Here is an 8,482-nt window from a genome sequence, read left to right as displayed (position 1 = left end):
ATCCGATAAATGTTAAACTATAAGTCCTAAGGCAGTGTGTAATATTTTTCGCATAGATATCAAAAAAATTATCAGTTGAAAAAAAATCGGCTCGATCAGACATCGGATGCGCGTTTATGTCTGTCTGAAGTTCAAATTTTAACAAGTACACCTTTAAAATCGCATGCCAAATTTTTTGTGGACGTCTATGAAGACCTTCGCTATGCATCCGGTTGGCCATCACGGCAAGTTTGACCCATTTTAAAGGTCAACGAGCCCTGAAGCGTGCATACCCCCCTTTAGATGATTTTTGTGATTTATAGCAAACCATTTTTTGGGTGATCCAGATTCCGATGTGAAAAATGCTAAATGTATTTGAGAGAGGATATGTATGTTTCCGAGATGAGATAGTTATATATCTGACAGAGGATAGAGATGTGTCTGATAGGGTATTTTTGTAATTTTTTTAAAATGCTAATTTTTTTACAAATTATAATAATATAATATGTGAATTTAGGTGTAAAAAATTAAAATTGTAAAGATAATTAATTAAATTGGACCCATTAACGGGCCTTCAGTTATCTAGTTATTTATTATTATTTTTCTATTATATAGAAGAGTGAAGTGGTAGGACGACTATGGGTAAAAATGTAATTATATAATTATTAAAATCTTTTAATAAAGATATCTAGAGAAATAAATAATTCTAGAAACATCTCTTTGTATATGAAAGTAAATGGTAATCAAGGGTAAAAATGTAATTTCATACTTATAAAAATCTAACAAGAATAATAATAAGAAAATAAATAGTTCTAGTGACATCTTTGATTAATGTTATTTTTATCAACACATTTTGTTATCACTTCACATTTTTTATGAGTTATTGTGATATCTATTCATTACACTATCTAATTATTATTTTAATTAATTTCTAATATTTGTATATTGATTATGCTTACTAAAAATGCCTACTTTAACATATTTCGAATTTTTTTTATAGAGAAGAGTGAAGTGGTAGGACGATCAAGGGAAAAAATGTAATTTTATAGTAATAAAAATATTTTAATAAAGATAGCAAGAGAAACAAATAATTTTAGAAACATTTCTTTGTATATGAAAGTATTTGTCAATTCATTAAGTTTCTAGAATGTTTATTTCTATGTTATGATATCATGTAAGTTGTAATAGATTTATAATGACAAAACAACCAAATATATTTTTCTAAAGGGCATGTGTATCATAATGATGTGACATTAATATGAACCCACATTTTCAATCATACTTTAATAATATAGACTTATTTTAATGAGATAGTTGTCATGACCAAAAAATGGACGTGATGACACTCGTCTTATCCCACCAAGACAAGTCAGCCTAATACTCGACCATGAAAATAAAATGCGAAAGTTTCATAATTTACTCAAAATATCCCCCAAAATTTGGATGTCACGTGTACAAGCCTCTAAAATATTAACAATTGATTGAAAGAAAAAAAATAAGTCTCAAATGACATTGTTTCTTGAGTAGAACAAGATCATAAATAGGAGTAATTAGGTTTTCTGATATAACAAGCATCTACCTCACAATTCTCCACAAGAAGCCTCGGACAAAGAGAAGTGAAATATTACAAAGGTCCAGGTTAGTAACCTACAAAAAATTGTAGAAGTAAAGGGTGAGTACCAAACCACACGGTACTCAATAAGTAAACTTCTAAACAAAGCTAACGGGATAAAATACAGATACTCCTTACACACCAACCGAACCTCCACAACTACAATCTGCATAAAACTCAGGACAACTGTTTACAGTTTTCATAGCACCCAACTTATCAAAAATCATTTCAACAAATTTGCACATCCTCAACTACAAACTCAATATTCAACAATTACAACTTTCACAAAAAGTCACTCACAATATAAGCAATATACAAGATCAAGTTCGTCAAAAAGAGGTAATCAAATACCAATACTTTACAACCACCAGTAAAAACTATAATCATCAAGAATGAAGGATGTCATGGGATCCAATGCAATATGATACCATGAAATGATATGCTTCAGACTATCAATTTCTGTCTCAAACGTATATACATGATACTCCTCGGAAATACACCGAGAATTCATGACCCATGGGGGACTCGCGTGGTCAATATACCGAGACAGACGATATCCATGTGTCTGTACGGACAATCTCAACGCATTATCATAATCAAATAAATTTTGCACGAACGATCTCCACGTGCCCAAATCATAATTATAATATTTCTATCGCACAGACGATCTTCACGTGCCCAAATAATCATAACTCGATCTCAACACAGATGATCTTCACGTGTTAGACCTTTACTCATACCCAATCTCATATAAATGCATGTGCACAAATTATGTCAAATAAAGGAGATAATGCAACATCACAATAAATCAAATGTATCTATGACATATAATCACCTCAATTATCACAATTATACGGGTTCAATAAGAAACATAATCACACATAAAAAATCCAGTCAGCAATATATCAACTAATACCCATATGCTTTGACATTCTCGGATTACAATCCTCATTCTATAGTAATAAACCTTGCCTTTATTACACAGGTACTTGTACCATTCTCAACATCACACACAAACAATCAATCAAATTGCCTTTTTTTTAATTCCTTTTCATCATTAGAATTAATAAAGGTTGAAAAGTCAACCCCACAAATTCCTATTACTCCGAAACACATACCACAAGAAAATACAAGCATTCTATACACTTAGCAAGAGTTTAGAAATTCACTTGCCTTAAATAGTCGAACAATCACTCTGAGACTTGAGTCTTCCCTATTCATTGAAGTTCCAACTCAAACAAATCTATTAAAATATTTGTCCATAATAAGATTTCAAAACTAACAAGACCGTACCACTACAGGCCTATACTAGACCTAAAAACTAATATAGAATTTATAATCAAGTTATCCTAATTTGGACACTAACTAATAGGTCAACTCTATGAGGTTCTTTTCCAAATTTCAAGCCTAAGATTTTGTCTTAATATACAAATAATATAAAGTTAATTGTATATCTTAATATATCAAAACTTAATTCATAATGTGATAACAGTAAAAAGAAATTCAAATCAAAGTTTATTAAGTGAAGTAAACATATTAAATCTAAATCACAGGAACCCTAAAATCAATCCCTCAAAATTTCCTCTACGTATGACTGTTGGATTTATCTTATAATATAACATATTCCCTAATGACATTGCAATCATCATGCCACCCAAATAAATAAAAATTGAGTCTAATAAATTTGACTCTTCATGATGCACACAAACCCACATATAATACTTAATCCATACTATTAATTTTCTTCTTTTTTTTCTAAATTTCAAAATCACTTTTTCCTATTTTCTTTTTGACTCCAACATTAAAATAATAATTATAATTATATGGCTGCACAATAATTAGAACAATACTTTGTTACCTCAAAAAGTCTTAGATTTTCTAGTATTATATAGAAGCATGATGAAGTAGGACGATCAACGACAATTTATAATTATGTTATGTTACAAGGGTAAAATAGTAATTACACATGATTGATATTTTATAAAACCAAATTACTCTTTCTTTTCATTTCCAATTGTTCTAGATCTTTTTCCTCAACTTCTAGATTATTATTATTAATAAACAATTGCCAACGCCTCATAGACAAAATTATGGAGCATCTCCCTCAAATCTCTTCTTCTCCTAACGGTTCAACGCTTATGGATTACGAGTTAAATCATCTATACTGTTAAATATCCCAATTGGAAACACACGACATGGAAGAGGAAGAGAATCTATAAAGCATAAACGCCAAATATTTATGAAATTTATCCATGTCAGGTGAAGAGCAATATGATACAGTTTTGGTTCTTTAGATCCTTGATTTATTTTATTATATGCTATGTAATTTCTGAGTTGTGATATTGTTGTCCAGCTATAGCTGTGTAATTTCATGGCAGGGGGGAATTGTGGATCCTTTAAATGAGGCCTCTTTTTGTTAGTTTGAGGGGAATTACACATCCTTTTCTGAGGTTTACCGTCTCTATATTTTATCACTTTCAATTTCTTGTCAATGACTTTTTCAAACTCTCATATTTTTATTTTAATGGTGTGTTGTCATGACTCTATGCTCTAAGGTTATGTTGTTATTATTTGTTTGTTTGTTTGCTTAGGAGTTATAGATTTTTATTTTAAGGTTTGAATGAAAATTGGGGGTTTAAGAGTAAAATTATATTCTCTCATTCCAAAGGCTGATCAAGCAATCAAAAAAGTCACCAAATGCACATAGGATTTTTGCCCAGGAGTTAAATTCCTCATGTGTTCTTGAGATATGTATAAATTATACTCTATTTTTTTTATTAATTCTTTTAAGATATATCCTCTTTTACATTCTTTTTTCTCAATTTCCGTTATAATATTTTACTTCATTTTTCGAGTTGATTGGGATAGATTTTAGATTTCATTTGGGAACTTATGTGCTCAATGTATATTGCTCCTTCTGAAGGGATGCACTTTTATCATACAATTCGTAGGTGTATGTTTTTTGCTATATTTGTGAATTAACAACAATTGAGAAATTAATGAAACTTAAAGATTTAAATAAATATGGTTGGGTCAAAGCCTATGCCAGGTTTATGAAATTGCAAAAATATGGGTACACAAAACAACATGGACAAACTAATATTATGAAGTTATACTCTAGCACTGCAGTTTAAAGTGTGAAAAATATTTCATATCTTGTATGCATAGCAATAATGAAAATAAAGGAAATTATTGTATTTCTTGCCTATATTTTATCTTTAAAGTTGTATATATTTTGTATATTTAAATCACTTTTATGTTCTATTTTTGAGTATATTTAATCACTAGGAATGTTGTTTAAATGAATTAAATAAAGAATCAAGTTTATTTTATGTTGTAATAGGTATAAACTTTATACTTATAAGAAAGAATAAATGAACTTGATTGTTCTTTTGCTCAGTCAATTCTATATATTGCATCTAGCAATTGTTGTTAAAAATTTATGTAAATATGTTTTTTTCAGAAGCATATCCAAAAATAGCGATGAGAGTCTATCGAAAAACAACTCTCTACCTTCACAAAGTAGGGGTAAGGTTGCTCACACACCACTGTTTTGATTTACCAAAAAGAACAATCTTTTATGTTCATTAGCATACAAACACTTTACTCTTGGACCTCCAAAAATTAGAACGTGCTTAAAATATTGTACTCTTGATATTTTGCATAAACAAATGTCATTTTTTTTAATGTAGAGGAATGTCAATCCAACTGCTATGGAAAGGATAACTTGACGAAACATTTCTTGCGGCAGCAGAGGAAGTTGTTTGAGTTTCCACATGGAGACCAACATATTGTGTGTGAAATATGTGGAACCAAGGGGCATCATCACACAGATAAATGCGCCTACTTTGGATAGAATGAAATGTGAGTTCCAAGACTATCAACACACTTTCTCAATCACAAGGGACTAAAATTTCTTAGATGTAGTTGAAGTTTTTTTGGTTAAAGTAACAATTTATTTCATTAATATAAAAAGCCATATAACAAATTCATTAAAAGTTCAAGGAGAAATTCATAGATAGCTAGCGACAGTTTTAAACCTTAAGGATATCATTATATCAAGTTGTTGTTACGAAAAGATGACTATATCAGTAATTTGACAGCCTTTTCGACCTCAGTTTATCAGTAATTAAAAAATATAGACAAAAACAGTTTATTCAAAAAATTGTCGTTATATTTTGTATAGTCTTGCCTTCAAAATTTGTATTTTTGACGTAATGATCAAGCTTTAGATAAATTAGATCAATCAATGGTGAGATTTATGGATTTCTTGCATTTTTAAGAACCAAATTTTTGTTTTATTATTTTATTTGTCTTTACTTTGATAGAATTATGTATAATTACACTTCTATTGGAACATTGTTCTTATTAGCAGATAGTTCTTATTTGAACGGAGGGAGTGTAATCATACATAAACTCTACCAAAGTGAAAACGGACGGAGGGAGTGTAAACAGGGACAAACTTATCATATCTTACTTTTAATTTGTCCTTATTTTGGTAAAACTAAATTATTTTATTTGTCTTTACTCTGGTAGAACTATGTAAAATTAAGTACAATAATTATTATATTGATTGTAGCATAATTTTCTGTTCCTCTGTAGTCATGGCATCTTACATTCTCCAAAATTCAAGCTCAAAGTTGTGAGTGTTGAATTGATTTTTGAAGTTCTTGCCTAATATATATATATATATATATATATATATATATATATATACAAATATATATATATATATATATATATATATATATATATATATATATGTTGGATATATATTTTATATAGTTGTAATCTCTATTACTGTATTGATCATTTGAAAGAATTTTGAAAAATTTGATTCAACAGAAGAGAAATAGTTGATAGAGATGTCATCAAAGGTTTTCGACGATAAGTGTGTGACATGTCCACTTGAGTTTAGTTCCAGTTCAAACAATGAAAATGTGTGTTAGATGTTGTATTTGACAGTGTTGGCTTTCTTCAATGAATAAAAGAGTTAATGAGAGAGGATAGTAGTAATATTGTCAAGTCTTGACACCTATAAGCTCTTCAACCTTCTTCGTTGGTCAATTATTTGTTGCTTTCTTTATTGATCCTCTCCGTCGTGACTCTAATATCTCCAATTTTAGATCTCACGAGTATGATTAAAATAGAAAATTACTTTTAACACTCCAATAAACCACATATTTAGGTAATACACTGTGGTATGTCAATTGTTACAAATTTTTGGATAAAGTGTATATTATGGTTATAGTTAACTGGTATGAGGCTAGTGTATTCTGCTCTACATGAGTCACTAACAGATATAACTGTGCAGGGCTTAAGAGATGCCCTTTGATTTGAAGACTCATACATGCACATATATGACACAATCTTTTGTTTCACGAGTTAGTAGTGAGTTAGTAGTAAGGTTTGCTTATAGTTTACCCTTCTGATTCCCAGGATATGTAGTTTGCCTCCTCTTCTTTCAAAGAATCTAGAGGAACTGAATTCATGTGTATTGTAGATAGATCTTTTGTCATTATAATAAGAACACAATCGAAGACATTTACAATAGAAAAGCTGATCAAAATCAACTAACGATGTTTAAAAGGAACAAGCGGTTCAATGATTGAATAAGAAAATGGCATAGTTGAGATACGTAACGGAAAAAACACAACAAGTTTAGGAATCTGTTTTATGTATTTGGCCTATTTTTATTTATTTTATATTTCTCTATGTGATTGTCAAATATATATTAATCAATTATAGATCACGAATAATATTACATGGCGGGTCCGTGCTTAGCATAGACAATACTTATCTAGTATATTATATAGAAGAGGTGAAGTGGGAGGACGACCAATGGCAAAAATATAATTTTAAGCTAACAAAAATCTATTAAGAAAAATACTAAAAAATTCTATAAACATCTTTTTATATATGAAGTGAATAATGATCAAGGGCAAAAATGTATTAATATCAGACTAACAAAAATCTACCAATAATGATAGCAAGTAAATTAAATAGTTCTAGAAACATCTTAAGTTATTGTTATTACCATTAACTTATTTTGTTATTATTTCACTTTTTTTTGTGAGTTATTGTGATATCTATTTCATTATTACTCTATTTTACTATTACATTTATTTAATTCTTAATATTTTTTCTATTTATTATGCTTATAAAAAATGTTTACTAATTTATCATTAATTAATTATTTCCATCTTTATTTTGGTTCTACATAATACACTTGAAAATAAATTAGTGTGATTAAATTAATAATATATATTAGATTGAAATTAATGAGAAAAATGTTAAAAAGTAACTTTACAAATAAAAATCAATAGGATGATATGTTTGGATTAAAGACGACCAAGAATAAAAATGTAATTTCATTCTAACAAAAATTTATCGAGTATAAATAATTGGATAAGCATCTTTCTATATATGAGGTGAATGACAATCAAAGGTAAAATTTAACTTCTAGCAAACAAATATCTACCAAGAATGATGACAAAAAAATTATATAATGCTAGAAACATCTAATTATATATGAAGTGAATAATGATCAAGGATAAAAATGTAATTTCACACTAACAAAAATCCACCAAGAATGATAACAAGAAAATTAAATAATTCTAGAAACATATTAAGTTATTATTATTACCATTAAATAGGAAAATTAAATAATTCTAGAAACATCCTAAGTTATTGTTATTACCATTAACTTATTTTGTTATTACTTCACTCTTTTTTGTAAGTTATTGTGATATCTATTCAATTATTACTCTAATTTAATATTATGTTTATTTAATTCTTAGTATTTTTTCTATTCATTATGCTTATAAAAATGTTTCCTAATTTATCATGAAATAACTATTTTTTTATCTATTATATAGAAGAGTGAAGTGG

The 8,482-nt window shown here is 28.5% G+C and overlaps 1 long non-coding RNA gene across 2 annotated transcripts; it reads left to right on the top strand.

Annotated features, from left to right (window-relative positions):
• The first annotated feature begins 3,623 nt into the window (after positions 1–3,623).
• On the top strand, positions 3,624–5,857 carry LOC109119133 (uncharacterized). 2 transcript variants are annotated; one of them, XR_011213242.1, is made up of 3 exons: positions 3,624–3,850; positions 5,055–5,119; positions 5,284–5,857. It is a non-coding gene; the product is annotated as an uncharacterized lncRNA (long non-coding RNA). The 2 variants fall into 2 exon arrangements; XR_002026351.2 differs by having other exon boundaries at positions 3,624–4,041.
• Positions 5,858–8,482: the final 2,625 nt, after the last annotated feature.

This window comes from Solanum lycopersicum, chromosome 12 (genome assembly GCF_036512215.1).
Source record: "Solanum lycopersicum chromosome 12, SLM_r2.1".
In the NCBI taxonomy this organism is placed as follows: Eukaryota; Viridiplantae; Streptophyta; class Magnoliopsida; order Solanales; family Solanaceae; genus Solanum; species Solanum lycopersicum.
Note: the sequence above shows the minus strand (reverse complement) of the source record. Positions and strands in the feature narration are given on the sequence as shown.